This window comes from Heptranchias perlo, chromosome 21 (genome assembly GCF_035084215.1).
Source record: "Heptranchias perlo isolate sHepPer1 chromosome 21, sHepPer1.hap1, whole genome shotgun sequence".
NCBI classification, from domain to species: domain Eukaryota; kingdom Metazoa; phylum Chordata; class Chondrichthyes; order Hexanchiformes; family Hexanchidae; genus Heptranchias; species Heptranchias perlo.
In genome coordinates this window covers 49420825-49438619 of record NC_090345.1, presented here as the reverse complement: position 1 = coordinate 49438619, position 17795 = coordinate 49420825, and the positions used below count along the sequence as shown (strand labels likewise).

At 45.8% G+C, this 17795-nt stretch overlaps 1 long non-coding RNA gene across 1 annotated transcript in view; it reads right to left on the bottom strand.

Annotated features, from left to right (window-relative positions):
- The window catches only part of LOC137340356 (uncharacterized), a 75523-nt gene that overhangs the window by 33727 nt on the left and 24001 nt on the right, over positions 1 to 17795 (bottom strand). The window contains exon 2 of the long non-coding RNA XR_010966790.1: positions 7103 to 7213. This is a non-coding gene — a long non-coding RNA (uncharacterized lncRNA). The remainder of the gene's footprint in view (positions 1 to 7102; positions 7214 to 17795) is intronic.

Sequence of the window (17795 nt, the reverse complement as noted above, 5' to 3'; positions counted from 1 at the left end):
AAGAAGATGGTGCTCGGGCCAGCCGGGAGCAGCTCGGCATCAAGGAGGCTGCAGATGTCCACGACTACATGTCGAGTGACTCTGAGCCTCCGTGTGCACTGCTGCTCAGAGAGGTCCAGGAAGCTGAGCCTCAGTCTGTGGACCCTGGGGCGAGGGTAGTGCCCCCTGGGACGCATCTCTCTCTGCGGTTGCCCTCCCTCCTGCTGTGCAGGTGGATGTGTCACAGCACTGTGTTGTGGAGCTCCACGTGTCAGAGGTGGACGGCTTGGCCGGCGAGGCTGGTGATGCTGTTCGCCCTCCGAGGAGGTCATGACTGCAGCTACGGCGGCCCCCATCCGGAAGATGTACATCTGAGGGGGTCCGCAAGGTAGGTACATGTCTTTGAACCCCGGGGTAAGTGTGCAAGTTGGTGAATTTGATTGTCAGGAGGAGGGTGGTGGAGGCCAAACTTTGTCCCAAGTGGCAGAGTGGCCTCCTGCAATGAGTGAGGGTCTCCCCGCCCCCCCATCTGTCAAATGGACCTTTGCAGCTGCCACAGGCTGATAGCTGCAACACGTCCATTTCAACTGGTTTTCCCCCAGTATGGGAAACAGTCCCAGTTGTTTCTAAAATCCCACCCCTCCTGACATATTCCCTTAATCAGGTCTGTTAATGACCTGAAATACCTAGGTAAATAGTCTCAAGTGGCACCCCGCCAGCTTTAATTGCCTGCGGGAGTCCCACATGCGGGGGCTGCGTGCGCACGTTGGCGCGTCTGTGGGGAACCCGGAAGTGGGCGGGTTGGAGCCGGGCTCCCGACCCGCTCCGGGATTCCCTGATTTTCGGAGCCCCCCCACCAGGAACGCACCCGACAGCGGGTGCTAAAATGGAGGCCAATGTCCCTCACAAAATCAGAAGTGCTTGCAATGTGCAATGCTTCTTTTAGTTAAATTATTTTACCATTTGTTATGTTTTTTTACAATCTGAACACAAATGAGTGAATTGCGACCATCAAAGTCCTTTGGCGGGGAAAGAGCTGTGGTAAATTGTACGAATTGGCAGTCGGAAGCAAAGCTCTGTGTGATAGGAACATAGGAACAGAAGGCCAGTCAGCCCCTCGAGCCTCTTCTGCTATTGAATAAGATCCTGCCTTTGCTCCATATCCCTTGATACCCTTACCTATCAAAAATCGATCGATCTCAATCTTGAAAGCTCCAAATGACCCACAACATCCACAGCCTTTTGGGGAGAGAGTTCTAAATTTCTACTCCCCTTTGTGTGAAATCGTACTTCCTGATTTCACTCCTGAATGGTCTAGCTCTAATTTTAAGATTCTAGCACCTTGTTCTTGACTTCCCCATCAGAGGAAATAGTTTCTCTGTATTTACCCTATCGAATCCTTTTAATGTTTTGAACACCTTGATCAGATCGCCCCTCAATCTTCTATAGTTAAGGGAATATAAGCCAAGTTTAAGCAATGTTCTCATAATTTAACCCTCTAAGCCCCATGATGGGAGTGCACCACGGGAATTTGGCTGCCTTGTGGCAGCCTCTACCTCCTGCAGTATGCTCCAAACGCTTACCTGCTGAAGGCCCCACTTAGCCAAGGCCTTCGGTGGGACTGCAATTCTGATCTTCGAAGCACTTCTGCTCCTTTAAAGCCGCTCTCTGCCTCTGCTGGTCCTGCATTGGTGGCAGCCGTTTGCAGCAGGAATTCTGCTGGGAGCCCTCATTTTATATGGGATGAACTCTGACCCAGGAGAATGGATCAGGTTGGGGCAGATCGGGAGAGGAAGCTGGAAGTCCTACCCCACTGGAATGCTGACCCAGTAATTATGTTAAACTATAGAGTAGAATATATTGATCAGTGCTCTGGACGCAGAGCCCCGTGCGAATGAACGAGATATGTACCGTGGAGGCAAGCCCCTGTCACTAGCTTCACGAATGAGGATTCATGTGCTCGACCCATGAGGCCAATCCCTTACTCTTAATTTCAATCCCTTAATTTTAATGGATGGGAAACTGTTGCTGCGGATCGAGCACACACCTGAATACCGAATTCGAGCACAAAGCTCTGCCCAGGAAGTATTAAAGATAAACATGCCTTCACCCCATGTCTTTTGATTTGTGAATTATTTTGAAAGGTTTTAACGTTGTTGAAATTCAGAGTTCATTTTCATAGAATCATAGAATGGTGCCGGTGCCGGCTCTTTGTAAGAGCAATCCAGTTAGGCCCATTCCTCTGCTCTTCCCCGTAGCCCTGAGTATTTATCTGATTCCTTTTTGAAAGCCACGATTGAATCTGCTTCCACCACCCTTTCAGGCAGCGCATTTCAGAGCATAACTACTTGCTGCGTAAAAATATTTTTCCTCATGTCGCCTTTGGTTCTTTTGCCAATCACTTTAAATTTGTGTCCTCTGGTTCTCGAACCATGTGTCCGCCCATTCCACCAACCTGTCCATGTCCTCTTGAAGACTATTACTATCCTTCTCACTGTTTACTACACTTCCAACTTTTGTGTCGTCTGCAACTTTTGAAATTGTGCCCTGTGCACCCAAGTCCAAGTCATTAATATATAAAATTGCAGACAATAATAACGCTGCAGATAACTGGGACCTCGGTGGCATTGCATGCATGGTGTGAGGGCAATGGAGACAGCCCTTTCGACTGTGTGAAGCCTCACAATTGCCCATAGGTAGCTCCCAACACTGTTGATGGCCCTCTGCACTTGATAATGGGGGAATCAGCGTGTAAGACGGTACATGAGCAGTGGTGTTCATTTAGGGAGTTATTTTACAACTTTCAAAAAATATATATTCCACTGAGGAAAAAAGGGAGTAAAAGAAATGACAGCCATCCGTGGCTAAGTAAAGAAATTAAGGATAGTATCCGACTAAAAACAAGGACATATAAGGTAGCCAAACTTAGTGGGACGATAGAAGATTGGGAAGTCTTCAAAAGACAGCAAAAAGTAACTAAAGGATTGATTAAGAAAGGGAAGATAGATTATGAAAAGAAATTAGCAAAAAATATAAAAACAGATAGCAAGAGTTTCTATAGTTATATAAAAAGAAAAAGGGTGGCTAAGGCAAACATAGGTCCCTTAGAGGATGAGACCGGGAAATTAATGGTGGGAAACATGGAGATGGCAAAAATGCTGAACAAATATTTTGTTTCAGTCTTTACAGTAGAGGACACTAAGAATATCCCAACACTGGACAAACAGGGGACTCTCGGGGGGGAGGAGCTAAATACGATTAAAATCACTCAGGAGATGGTACTCAGTAAAATAATGGGACTCAAGGCGGATAAATCCCCTGGACCTGATGGCTTCCATCCTAGGGTCTTGAGGGAAGTGGCAGTAGGGATTGTGGATGCTTTGGTGATAGTTTTCCAAAATTCCCTGGACTCAGGAGAGGTCCCGGCAGATTGGAAAACTGCTAATGTAACACCGTTATTTAAAAAGGGTAGTAGGCAGAAGGCTGGAAATTATAGGCCAGTTAGCTTAACATCTGTGGTGGGTAAAATTTTGGAGTCTATTATTAAGGAGACAGTAACGGAACATTTAGATAAGCATAATTTAATAGGACAAAGTCAGCATGGCTTTATGAAGGGGAAGTCATGTCTGACAAATTTGCTTGAGTTCTTCGAGGATATAACGTATAGGGTGGATAAAGGGGAACCAGTGGACATAGTGTATTTAGACTTCCAGAAGGCATTCGACAAGGTGCCACATAAAAGATTATTACTTAAGATAAAAAATCACGGGATTGGGGGTAATATTCTGGCATGGGTGGAGGATTGGTTATCGAACAGGAAGCAGAGAGTTGGGATAAATGGTTCATTTTCGGACTGGCAACCAGTATCCAGTGGTGTTCCACAGGGGTCGGTGCTGGGTCCCCAACTCTTTACAATCTATATTAACGATTTGGAGGAGGGGACCGAGTGCAACATATCAAAATTTGCAGATGATACAAAGATGGGAGGGAAAGTAGAGAGTGAGGAGGACATAAAAAACCTGCAAGGGGATATAGACAGGCTGGGTGAGTGGGCGGAGATTTGGCAGATGCAATATAATATTGGAAAATGTGAGGTTATGCACTTTGGCAGGAAAAATCAGAGAGCAAGTTATTTTCTTAATGGCGAGAGACTGGAAAGTACTGCAGTACAAAGGGATCTGGGGGTCCTAGTGCAAGAAAATCAAAAAGTTGGTATGCAGGTGCAGCAGGTGATCAAGAAAGCCAACGGAATGTTGGCTTTTATTGCTAGGGGGATAGAATATAAAAACAAGGAGGTATTGCTGCAGTTATATAAGGTATTGGTGAGACCGCACCTGGAATACTGCATACAGTTTTGGTCTCCATACTTAAGAAAAGACATACTTGCTCTCGAGGCAGTACAAAGAAGGTTCACTCGGTTAATCCCGGGGATGAGGGGGCGGACATATGAGGAGAGGTTGAGTAGATTGGGACTCTACTCATTGGAGTTCAGAAGAATGAGAGGCGATCTTATTGAAACATATAAGATTGTGAAGGGTCTTGATCGGGTGGATGCAGTGAGGATGTTCCCAAAGATGGGTGAAACTAGAACTAGGGGGCATAATCTTAGAATAAGGGGCTGCTCTTTCAAAACTGAGATGAGGAGAAACTTCTTCACTCAGAGGGTGGTAGGTCTGTGGAATTTGCTGCCCCAGGAAGCTGTGGAAGCTACATCATTAGATAAATTTAAAACAGAAATAGACAGTTTCCTAGAAGTAAAGGGAATTAGGGGTTATGGGGAGCGGGCAGGAAATTGGACATGAAGCTGAGTTCGGATCGGTCAATGCCCTGTGGGTGGCGGAGAGGGCCCAGGGGCTATGTGGCCGGGTCCTGCTCCGACTTCTTGTGTTCTTTAGATTTGTGGTTGGGATCAGATCAGCCATGATCTTATTGAATGGCGGAGCAGGCTCGAGGGGCCGATTGGCCTACTCCTGCTCCAATTTCTTATGTTCTTATGTTCTTAAGTCATGTCTGACAAATTTGCTTGAGTTCTTTGAGGACATAACGTACAGGGTGGATAAAGGGGAACCAGTGGACGTAGTGTATTTAGACTTCCAGAAGGCATTCGACAAGATGCCACATAAAAGATTATTGCTCAAGATAAAGAATCACTGGATTGGGGGTAATATTCTGGCATGGGTGGAGGATTGGTTATCGAACAGGAAGCAGAGAGTTGGGATAAATGGTTCATTCTCAGACTGGCAACCAGTAGCCAGTGTGTTCCACAGGGGTCGGTGCTGGGTCCCCAACTCTTTACAATCTATATTAACGATTTGGAGGAGGGGACCGAGTGCAACATATCAAAATTTGCAGATGATACAAAGATGGGAGGGAAAGTAGAGAGTGAGGAGGACATAAAAACCCTACAAGGGGATATAGACAGGCTGGCTGAGTGGGCGGAGATTTGGCAGATGCAATACAATATTGGAAAATGTGAGGTTATGCACTTTGGCAGGAAAAATCAGAGAGCAAGTTATTATCTTAATGGCGAGAAACTGGAAAGTACTGCGGTACAAAAGGGATCTGGGGGTCCTAGTGCAAGAAAATCAAAAAGTTAGTATGCAGGTGCAGCAGGTGATCAAGAAGGCCAACGGAATGTTGGCTTTTATTGCTCGGGGGATAGAATATAAAAACAGGGAGGTATTGCTGCAGTTATATAAGGTATTGGTGAGACCACACCTGGAATGCTGCATACAGTTTTGGTCTCCATACTTAAGAAAATACATACTTGCTCTCGAGCCAGTACAAAGAAGGTTCACTCGGCTAATCCCGGAGATGAGGGGGCGGACATATGAGGAGAGGTTGAGTAGATTGGGACTCTACTCATTGGAGTTCAGAAGAATGAGAGGCGATCTTATTGAAACATATAAGATTGTGAAGGGGCTTGATCGGGTGGATGCGGTAAGGATGTTCCCAAGGATGGGTGAAACTAGAAGTAGGGGTCATAATCTTAGAATAAGGGGCTGCTCTTTCAAAACTGAGATGAGGAGAAACTTCTTCACTCAGAGGGTAGTAGGTCTGTGGAATTTGCTGCCCCAGGAAGCTGTGGAAGCTACATCATTAAATAAATTTAAAACAGAAATAGACAGTTTCCTAGAAGTAAAGGGAATTAGGGGTTACGGGGAGCGGGCAGGAAATTGGACATGAAGCTGAGTTCGGATCGGTCAAGGCCCTGTGGGTGGCGGAGAGGGCCCAGGGGCTGAGTGGCCGGGTCCTGTTCCTACTTCTTGTGTTCTTTAGATTTGAGGTTAGGATCAGATCAGCCATGATCTTATTGAATGGCGGAGCAGGCTCGAGGGGCCGATTGGCCTGCTCCTGCTCCTATTTCTTATGTTCTTATGTTCTTCTGACATCAGTACTCAGGCTTAAAGATTATTGTGAGTCACAGATCAAACGCTGCCAGTGTTGCTGATTAGAATGCAGACAGGGATCCCTGGTTGGAGTTCATAACAGCTAAGGATAAAGTGGAAATCCTTCTCAATCTCACCGCTATAATTTAGGTTTTAACATCATCACTCAGGAAGATTAAACAGCAAAGTGCGAGACCTGCAGCAGAGTTGTAGGATATTATTTTTATGCTTCCTCAGTGTTGGAAGGAAATGAAGCTTTATTTCATACCGCAGCTCATGTATTAAACAAACATCCAGTGCTGAAAACAAAGATAACTAATTGCTTCAATGGCTTGCAAACAGAGTAGGAGATCAATGAATGTTGTTGCAAACTATAAGGTTCCCTGTGTGCAGCACATTGGGAATTCAGGTGCAGAGGTCAGCCAGACCTACAGAACTGGCAAATTTGTAAATCGATCATGTTGTCTATTTGGGCTTTACCTGACTAGGACCGATGGGTCCCACTGGCCATCCCTCTTTATCTGCTGATCCTGGAGGAGAGTAGGCTGGTTCAGAGGAGGCCTGGCTGAGAGCCGACACTTTCTGCCCTTGGTATACTGATTGAGCAGTATAACTGGGGCATATGGGGGTGGGTGATAGGCCTGGGCCCCTTCTGGTGGTCCCCCACCCATTTTTGAAGCTATTTGATTTCCTGCTGCAATTGATGTTGGTGCATGAAGAGCCAACCCACTTACCGGCTTAAATGAAAGCACAATTACGTTGTGAGATCAAGTCGTAGGCCTGGAATTTCCTCGGAGATGCTTCTGTTCTGCTGGTGTTACTTTTCCACGAGTGCAGCGGCAAACCTGTTAAAAAGCAACAAAGGGACACAAAGAGAGGTGCAACAGAGCAATATGCAAAAATCTGCAAGGAATATCAAAGCTAACAATAAACGTTTTTATAAATATATTAAGAGTAAGAGAGTGGTAGGGGGGAGTATGGGCCCATTAAAGACAGATGCAGGTGAGACTATAATGGGCAATAAAGACATGGTAGACTTGTAACATGAATACTTTGTATCCATTTTCACAGTAGAGGAAGAGGACAAAGTATCAGGGTACAAGGGAACCTAAAAATCAGTAAAGGGGAGGATTTAATATAAGTAAAAAATGGAGAAAATAATGAGATTTAAGATAGACAAATCTCCAGGACCAGGGTATTCAAAAGGAAAAGGTAATGGAATTGCAGATGTGTTAGTCATAATTTTCCAAAGCTCGCTAGATTCAGGAGTTGTGCCTTTGGATTGGAAAATTATAAATTTATTTAAGAAGGGAGGGAGAGAGAAACCAGGTAACTACAGACCTGTCAGTTTAACATCAGTTGTGGGGAAACTACTGGAATCTATCATCAGGGACAGAGTGACTGAGCACGTGGACAAGTATGAGCTGATCAGAGTCAGCACGTACATGTGAAGAGTGGCTCATGTCTGACTAATCTAGTTGAGTTTTTTTGAGGAGGTCCCTAACATGGTGGATGAGCGAGTGTCTATGGGAGTTGTCTATATGGACTTCCAGACTGCATTTGATAAGATTCTGCACAAGAGATTATTAGCAAAAATAAAAGCTCACAAAATTGGAGGTACCTAGTGACTTGGGTTGGTAATTGGTTGGGAGGTAGGAGACAGAGAGTAGGAATAAAGGAAATGTACTCTGATTGGTGGGATATGACAAGTGGTGTTCCCCAGGGATCTGTACTGGGGTCTCAGCTTTTCACCATCAATATCCATGATTTGGATGAAGGAACAGAGTTATATATCTAAGCTTGCAAATGACACTAAGTTAGGAGGCACAGTAAATTGCATAGATGGGAGCAGGAAGTTACAAAGGTACATAGATTAAGTGAGTCGGCAAAACTGTAACAGATGGAGTTCAAAGTGAGGAAGTTTGTGGTCCTCTACTTTGGATCCAAGAATGACAAATCGGAATAGTTTCTTAATAGCGAGAGACTAGGAACTGTGGAGGAGCAAAGGGATTTAGATGTCCATGTACACAGGTCACTAAAAGCTAGTGCACAGGTACAAAATGTCATCAAAAAAGCTAATGAAATGTTGGCCTTTACATCAAGGGGCTGGAATATAAAGGGGAGGAAGTCATGCTCCAGTTGTACAGAGCCTTGGTCAGACCCCATTTAGAGTACTGCGTTCAGTTTTGGGCACTGCACCAGGAAGGATACATTGACCTTGGAGAGGGTACAGCACAGATTCACCAGAATGATACCGGGGCTTAGAGGGTTAAATTATGAGGCCAGGTTGTATAAACTTGGGTTCCAAACCCTTGAGTTTAGAAGGTTTAGTGGTGATCTAATCGAGTTGTTTAAAATGATCAAGGGATCTGATAGGGTAGATACAGAGAAATTATTTCCGCTGGTGGGGGAATCTAGAACAAGGCGGCATAATCTTAAAATTAGAGCTGGGCCGTTCAGGAGTGAAATCAGGGAGCTCCTTTTCGCACAAAGGGTAGCGGAAACCTGGAACTCTCTCCTCTCTGGATGCTGGGTCAAATTAAATTTTCAAGACAGAGAGAGATAGATTTTTGTTAGGTAAGGGTATCAAGGGATATAGATCAAAGACAGGTAAATGGAGTTGAGGTGCAGATCAGCCGTGCTCTGATTGAATGATAGAACAAGCTCGAGGAGCTGAATGGCCTACTCTGTTCTTATGGGTTCTCTACTTATTTCCTAGTTTCTTACAGTGGAGCTGGGTTAGGATTCTCAGATTTCATTTGATGAGTTGAACCACGGAAGAGGCACAAAATGAGCATTGCTGCAGGCGAGCGCTGATTGGACAGGTTTCTGCTGGTGAAAACCTGAAGAAACAAACTCACCCAGCACAAAACTGAACAAAATAGCTTTTCTACTGGCCATTGTTAAAATCATTTTAACAGTGGGATTAACAGTGTTCCTAAAGGCGGGAACACTTCCTGCAGTATCCCCGGGCACCTAACATTGCAGTGACCAGTTAAAGGAGGTTGTTTTCTGACCACCCTACAACGGGGACTCTTGTACGTCCGCAGTCAAATTGCAAATTTGGGTGACGGTTGGAAAATCATGTGCATCATATGCCTGAATTTACAGTATGGCTGCTGGTGGGCATGGATCCCTGCTGGGAGCACAAAGTCAGAAGATTACGCCTAAAATATATCTGGCAGCATTGTATGGGGGAGGTTTTCGGTAATCTTTCCTTTGTTGATATCAAGCTTATTTTAAGTAAAATCAGAAAAATGAAGGTCAGCAAATCCCACGTTGATGTCCTTCCTTATGTCACCAGCTGTAAGGAATCTTGTGGAATACGCCTGTCTGGCAGCAATAGTTCCAAACAACATGACTGTTGATCCTAAACTCGTTTATTTTCATTTAGCCGACTGCAGGAAGCTGCCATAAATACCCTTTAGCTGAACAATCTCAGCTAATAATGTTGTGGAGTTAAGGGACTAATTTTACGATTTAGTGCCCCAGCACAAAAGCTTCACGTAATGGAGGGCCTATCGGGTACTTGGGAACAAATCGGGCACACTGACCACCAGGCCCAAATTCCTGATATGCACTCATTGCATGAAGCTCTGCACAAAACTAAACAGTCATTGCTGGCACTTATCAAATCTACATTCAATCAGATAAATCAACATCAGGATATTTAAAATGTACCGATTAATCCAAACTGATAGGGTACTCAATCTCCGACTGTGCCTTGTAGCTTTCATCATTTTTAGCAGCTGGTCTGTTTACCTTCCTTCTTTGTGCCATTCGTACAGCGTACTTTATCTAGCCAGAATCTCTCCCACAGAAACTATTCACAACATAGAACCAGCTCATTGAATGTAGGAGATTGCTGAGAAAATTGCACATCATACGACCGAATATGTGATTGTAAAGAAGTAGTGATAGCTTACTGATGAGAGCTGAGGAACATCTAATGGGTTTAGGCAGTGCTGTTCAAGCTTTAGTCTTCCCAGGCCACTTAGGTGTGTATCATTAAGCCTTGGTGCCAAATATAAATCCTGATTTTCTGGTCCAGCAAAATCGTGGGTGCACATTTCCATTGCAGTGAGGAGAACAGGCAGTGGGGAGGGCAGGCATTGGGGAGGGATGGCAGTGGGGAGGGATGGCATTGGGGAGGGATGGCATTGGGGAGGGATGGCAGTGAGGAGGATGGCAGTGAGGCGGGATGGCAGTGGGGAGGGATGGCAGTGGGGAGGGATGGCAGTGGAGAGGGCAGGTATTGGGGAGGGATGGCAGTGGGGAGGGATGGCAGTGGGGAGGGATGGCAGTGGGGAGGGATGGCATTGGGGAGGGATGGCATTGGGGAGGGATGGCAGTGAGGAGGGATGGCAGTGGGGAGGGATGGCAGTGGGGAGGGCAGGTATTGGGGAGGGATGGCAATGGGGAGGGATGGCAGTGGGGAGGGATGGCAGTGGGGAGGGATGGCATTGGGGAGGGCAGGCAATAGGGAGGGCAGGCAATGGGGAGGGCAGGCAATGGGGAGGGATGGCAATGGGGAGGGATGGCAGTGGGGAGGGATGGCAGTGGGGAGGGATGGCAGTGGGGAGGGCAGGCAATGGGGAGGGCAGGCAATGGGGGAGGGATGGCAATGGGGGAGGGATGGCAGTGAGGAGGGATGGCAGTGAGGAGGGATGGCAGTGAGGAGGGCAGGCAATGGGGAGGGCAGGCAATGGGGAGGGCAGGCAATGGGGAGGGCAGGCAATGGGGAGGGATGGCAATGGGGAGGGATGGCAGTGGGGAGGGATGGCAGTGGGGAGGGATGGCAGTGGGGAGGGCAGGCAATGGGGAGGGCAGGCAATGGAGGAGGGATGGCAATGGGGGAGGGATGGCAATGGGGGAGGGATGGCAGTGAGGAGGGATGGCAGTGAGGAGGGATGGCAGTGGGGAGGGATGGCAGTGAGGAGGGATGGCAGTGAGGAGGGATGGCAGTGGGGAGGGCAGGCAATGGGGAGGGCAGGCAATGGGGAGGGCAGGCAGTGGGGATGTCTGCCATCGACACAACTTCACAAAATTGTGGCTATAATCCCTGTTCCCATTAATTTGTATATTTCTCAATTGTTGATGCTAAAAGATCTGATTCAGGATTTTTCCACCAATGAGTTCACAGCACTAAGAGCTGCCTTAATCAAACCTCCAGCCTCACAAAATTTAAACAGGAGATAAAAATGCAACTAGTAATGAGTTGCTTGGGATTCAGGGGTCAGTTGCCAGGGTTCAGGTGGCACCAAGGCCACAGATGGACACGGGACACAATTGGAAACGGGACACAGTTGGACACTGGGCAGAGTTGGTCACAGGCCACAGATGGACATAACCACAGATGGATGCAGGCCACAGTTGGACACAGGCTACAGATGGACACAGGTTACAGATGGACATAGGACGCAGTTTGACAAATGATGCAGTTGGACACAGGACGCAGTTGGACACAGGACGCAGTTGGACACAGGACGCAGATGGAGACTGGATGAAGTTAGACACTGGACACAGTTGGAATCAGGCTACTATTGGACATTGGATGAAGTTGGACACTGGACACAGATGAACAGTGAAGACTGTTGGAAACTGGACATGGTTGGACACAAGCATTGGTTGGACACAGGCTACAGATGAACACTGGACACAGTTGGACACTGGCCACAGTTGGACACTGGATACAGATGGCCACTTGCACTGGCCACAGATGGACACAGGACACAGATGGACACTGGTGACTGTTGGACACTGGCTACAGATGGAAACTGGATGCAGATGGACACTGGACACAGTTGGACACTGGACATTAGACACAGATGGACACTGGTGACTGTTGGACACTGCACACAGATGGGCACTGGCCACAGATGGACACTGGCCACAGATGGACCCTGGTGACAGATGGACATTGGACACAGGTCACAGTTGGACACTGGACACAGATGTACAAAGGCCACAGTTGGACACTGGACACAGATGGACACGCAGCACAGTTGACACAGGCCACAGTTGGACAGAGGACACAGTTCTACAGAAGGTCACAGTTGAACACTGGCCACAGTCGGACACCGGCCACAGTTGGACAGAGGACACAGTTGGACACTGGCTATGGTTGGACACTGGACACAGTTGGACACTCGACATAGATTGACACTGGCCACATTTGGACACTGGCCACATTTGGACACTGGCCACAGATGGATACTGGCTACAGATGGACACTGGTCGCAGATGGGCATTGGACACATAGGGACACTGGCCACTGGCCACAGTTGGACACAGGGCACAGTTGGACACTGGACACAGATTGGCACAGGCCACAGTTGGACACAGGCCACAGTTGGACACAGAAGGACAATGGACATGGAAAAACACTGGACATGGAAGGACACTGGACACGGATGGACGTTGGACACAGATGGACATTGGACACTGGACACAGATGGACAATAGAAACAAATGGACATAATTGGACACTGGCCACAGATGGACACCAGCCTCAGATGGACACCGGCTACAGATGGACACGGGACACAGTTGGACACTGTACACAGATTGACACAGGCCACAGATTGTCACAGGCCACAGTTGGAGACTGATCACAGTTGAACACTGGACACAGATGAATCAGGCCATTATTGGACACTGGACACATGGATGCTGCATAGCAAGCGGCCGCCACTAAAAAGGTGAGTACATTTTATTTAAAGTTGATGTGGAGCCACAAGGAATAGGAGTGCGCCTCCTGGCTGCACAGCACTCCCGAGGGCTGCTGCCAATCCATGGCCAGCCCCCTTAATGTTGTCATCCCCTCTCCCCCCCCGGGACCTACCCAAATACTGTTGCCGGAGAGGCAAGTGGCCCGAAATTCAGCTTCTTCAAATAGGTGAGCTGCCTCTGGAAGCACGGCAGGCATCGGCAGCTCACATAAATTATTGAAATGAGGCTTGAGGCCCGATTTTAGGCAGGCCTCAGGTCTCTTGGCTGGGGCACAAGCTCCATGAAGCGCAGCGTCAGTTATAGACCTGAAAGCGGGCCAGTAACCAAATTCCATCCCTGGCTGAAGGTATTGATAATCAGAGTGAGTATTGACACCACTGTGTCGGCCAATAAGTTGGAGTCGGGGTGGGACCCACGGCGGGACTTACAACAGTGTTTATTTAAACAGTCTCCCAATAAAAGCAGGGTTATTTCTCCAACAAAATACAGTGAGTGGAGGATAGTTACATAATGCAAATTATGTGCATAAAATCAATGCTAGTCACTTACAGCAGTATGGTTTCCAGGCGTGATTGACGGGGGAATTACCCAATCATCTCCATTCTGGCCAGGACTTGCCGTGTCACTACGTGCAGCCATTAAGAGTTGCACAATAACTGCACAAATTAATGAACTAATAACATATGGTATGACTTACTCAGAAAATCAAATTAATTATCTACGGATTCAGGCCAGTAGAACTCACATTAATGTGATTTATTGCTGTCATACCAAAACATAGAGAGAGGAGAATTTATAACATTATAAGCAACTGTCAACAAGAATTGGATATAAATGCCAAAGTAGATACAAACAATCACACAGAAATGTCCACAGTTTTATCTTAATCATCTTTCGTTCATAATTTTAGCAATAAATCAACATTCACAATCTTCAGATTAGTAACTCATTGTGTTGTTTATTGTGGAAGGGCAAGTCCTAGGCAACAGCAAAACCGTCCACAATTGTACAGGGCTTTGGTGAGACCTCACCTGGAGTACTGTGTACAGTTTTGGTCTCTTTATCTAAGGAAGGATATATTTGCCTTACAGGCGATGCAACGAAGGTTCACTAGATTGATTCCTGGGATGAGAGGGTTGTCCTATGAGGAGAGATTGAGGAGAATGGGCCGATATTCCCTGGAGTTTAGAAGAATTAGAGGTGATCTCATTGAAACATATAAAAGTCGTGGAGGGCTTGACAGGGTAATTGCTGAGAAGCTGTTTCCACTGGCTAGGGGGCATAGTCTCAGGATAAGGGGTTGGCCATTTATGCCTAAGGTAAGAAGGAATTTCTTCACACATTATGAATCTTTGGAATTCTCTACCCCTGGATGATGAGTCGTTGAGTATATTCAAGGCTGAGATAGATAGATTTTTGGACTCTAGGGGAATCAAGGGATATGGGGATAGAGTGGGAAGGTAGAGTTGAGGTAGAAGATCAGCTATAATCTTATTGAATGGCGGAGCAGGCTCGAGGGGCCGTATGGCCTACTCCTGCTCCTATTTCTTATGTTCTATGTTCTTACAATCACCACAGGGGAAACAACCAATCAATCACCATCATCACAGGAGAATCAACCAACCAATCACCAAATGCACACTCCCTCAATCTGCTCTTCCACCCCAATGTCCTCTCTCTCCTCAATCTGCTCTCTCTCCCCGATGTCCTCTCTCCTCAATCTGCTCTCTCTCCCCAATGTCCTCTCCCTCCTCAATCTGCTCTCTCTCCCCGATGTCCTCTCCCTCCTCAATCTGCTCTCTCTCCCCGATGTCCTCTCCCTCCTCAATCTGCTCTCTCTCCCCGATGTCCTCTCCCTCCTCAATCTGCTCTCTCTCCCCGATGTCCTCTCCCTCCTCAATCTGCTCTTCCACCCCAATGTTCTCTTCCTCCTCAATCTGCTCTTCCTCCCCAATGTCCTATTCATCCCTGATCTGCTCTCCTTCTCCGATGGGATTTCCCTCCCCAATTTCCTCTTGCTCTTGTAAATTATTTAATAGTTAATGTAAGCATGGTCAGTGTGGTCTCCTGAACTCGTTTAGATTGCCTGAGGGGGTTGGAGAGGAATTTTACAGGTTTTCTTTTTTTCCTTTTTGGCCCTTGGGTTTCTTTTTCTGTTTTTTTCCCCTCTCCCTGTACATTACATGACTGCTGGAGAGGGGGTGGTGGGGGTGGGGGGTGTTAGGAAGTGTCTAGTCATGATGCTCCAGGTATTGTGAATGTGAGGCAGGCTTGATGGACCAGCTGGTCTTTTCCTGCCCATTATTTTTGTATGTTCGTATATTTGCTCCCCCTCTGTAACTTTACTGTACGTGTAGCTGAAACCCCTTTTAAACAGGGTTTCCGCTGTATTTCTGGTGAAGTTACAGTGCAGAGCGGAGCAGCTTGCAGGAAATCCACGGACTCTTGGCTGTGGATGGACCTCCTCAGTCTGTAGTGGTGTTAAAAATATTAAATTAAGATGAATTTATTGGCAGAAAATACAAAGGAATAGATGAAGGTAAAAATAAAACCAGTACAAAAAGGAGGAAATTATAAAATGTTTACAAAAATGCCAGCAATTCATTAACATTTAAATTTAAAAATGTAAAAATAAAAAGTAAAAAAGAGTACAGCAGGAACACAGTAGATGGAATAGCAGAGAAACTGTTGGAACAGATCAGCAGGTTGCAGAGTACTGAGTGTGACCTGACAGCCAAGTGCAACAGGCAAGTCACAATTTAATATTGAAACTCCTATACCGCACCACCTACTGGCATCAAAGAGAACTGCAACTGTGACCATCTTAACAGAGGAATCCTCCCAGGAAATATTTACAAGGTAGTCTTCAATGGAAGGCATCCTCCATTTGTTACCAATTTTAATATATTACTAGGATAAATCCCATTGCATTGCACATGAGGCTTAAAGACCAGGGGGTGAATTTCCCTGCAGGGTTCTCCTGCTTGACCACTGTAGCTTCGATGAAAGAGCCGTGGAAACCATGGAAAAACTGTGTGAATACCGACCATACCCTTTTCCCCGGATTTCTATGGCTCTTCTGCTGAAGTTACGATGGATGGGTGGGAGAGCACCCTCAAAAATTCACCCTCTAAGTGTGAAAAGGGGTTAGAGGGCAAGGGGATTATTGGAGCAGGGTGTACAGACATAATTTAGTCACTATTTTAAAGACATACATTCTGTCCTTATTTTATACAATTCTTTGATTTTAAATGATAGTTTATAGTTAAATAACAAAACTTAGGGCAATTAGGAAAGCAGAGTATAGAAATTTCTTCGCAATACTGGTTGAGGAGCTGGGAGACCCAAACTGAGGCACTACAGAGCCAGCACTGGCGGGAGGATGTAATTACAATGTCACAAGTTTACATAGGCAGTTTCAATTTTAAAATATAGGAACAGGAATTTATAATAGCAAAAGTTGACACAAAAGTGTGACAACAGGAAGTAAGGTTTCGTAGACGGGAATTGTGCCCAGATGTAAGATTTTAAATATATTATTGATAGTTGTAATCACTATTTAAGGGAACTTCTGCAATCACAAACAATTTCTGAACCTATTATAGGCTTTGATAGTCAAGGCCTTTTTTTTTAGCTCTCTGTTATTTTCTGACGCAGTCTCACTCAATGATGGCACAGATTGGAGAACTGGGCACAGGGGCAACACACCCAAGTTGCAGTACTCCAGATTTTTTGATTATTAAAACAAATCTCTGATTTTTCAATCTGCTGCCCCATTGTGTGAGGCTCTGCACCTGGAGTGCAGCCTTGCTGAATTTACAGTTACAAAAAGGCCACTGAGAGTCACTGAAATGTCTCTGTGTGTGCACTTGCTTGATGCCACAAATTTTCCACAATTTATCTCCAGACCTGTTTGAGCTGTAGAGGATTGCTCAAAAATTTTGTCAACAAGATTCATAAAATTGATATTCAAGAAAGGAGGGAAAGAGAAAACAGAGAACTACAGGCCAGTTAGCCTAACATCAATAATAGGGGAAATGCTAGAATTTATTATTAAGGACTTAGTAACAGGGCACTAAGAAAATCATAATATGATTAGGCAGAGTCAACACAGTTTTATGAAAGGGAAATCATGTTTGCCAAATCGATTAGAGTTTTTTGAGGATTTGGATTTTCAAAAGGCATTCAATAAGGTGCCATAAAAGAGGCTGTTACACAAGATTAGGGCTCATGGAATTGGAAGTAATATATTAGCATGGATAGAGGATTGGTTAACAGACAGAAAGCAGAGAGTAGGAATAAACGGGTCATTTTCAGGTTGGCAGGCTGTAACTAGTGGGGTGCCGCAGGGATCAGTGCTTGGGCCTCAGCTATTTACAATCTATATTAATGACTTAGATGAAGGGGCCAAGTGAAATGTATCCAAGTTTGCTGACGATACAAAGCTAGGTGGGAAAGTAAACTGTGAGGAAGATGCAAAGAGTCTGCAAAGGGATATCAACAAGTTAAGTGAGTGAGCAAGAAGGAGGCAGATGGAATATAATGTGAGGAATTGTGAAGTTATTCACTTTGGTAGGAAGAATAGAAAAACTGAATATTTTTTAAATGGTGAGAAACTATTAAATGTTGATGTTCAGAGGGATTTGGGTGTCCTAGTACACGAAACACAGAAAGTTAACATGCAGCTACAGCAAG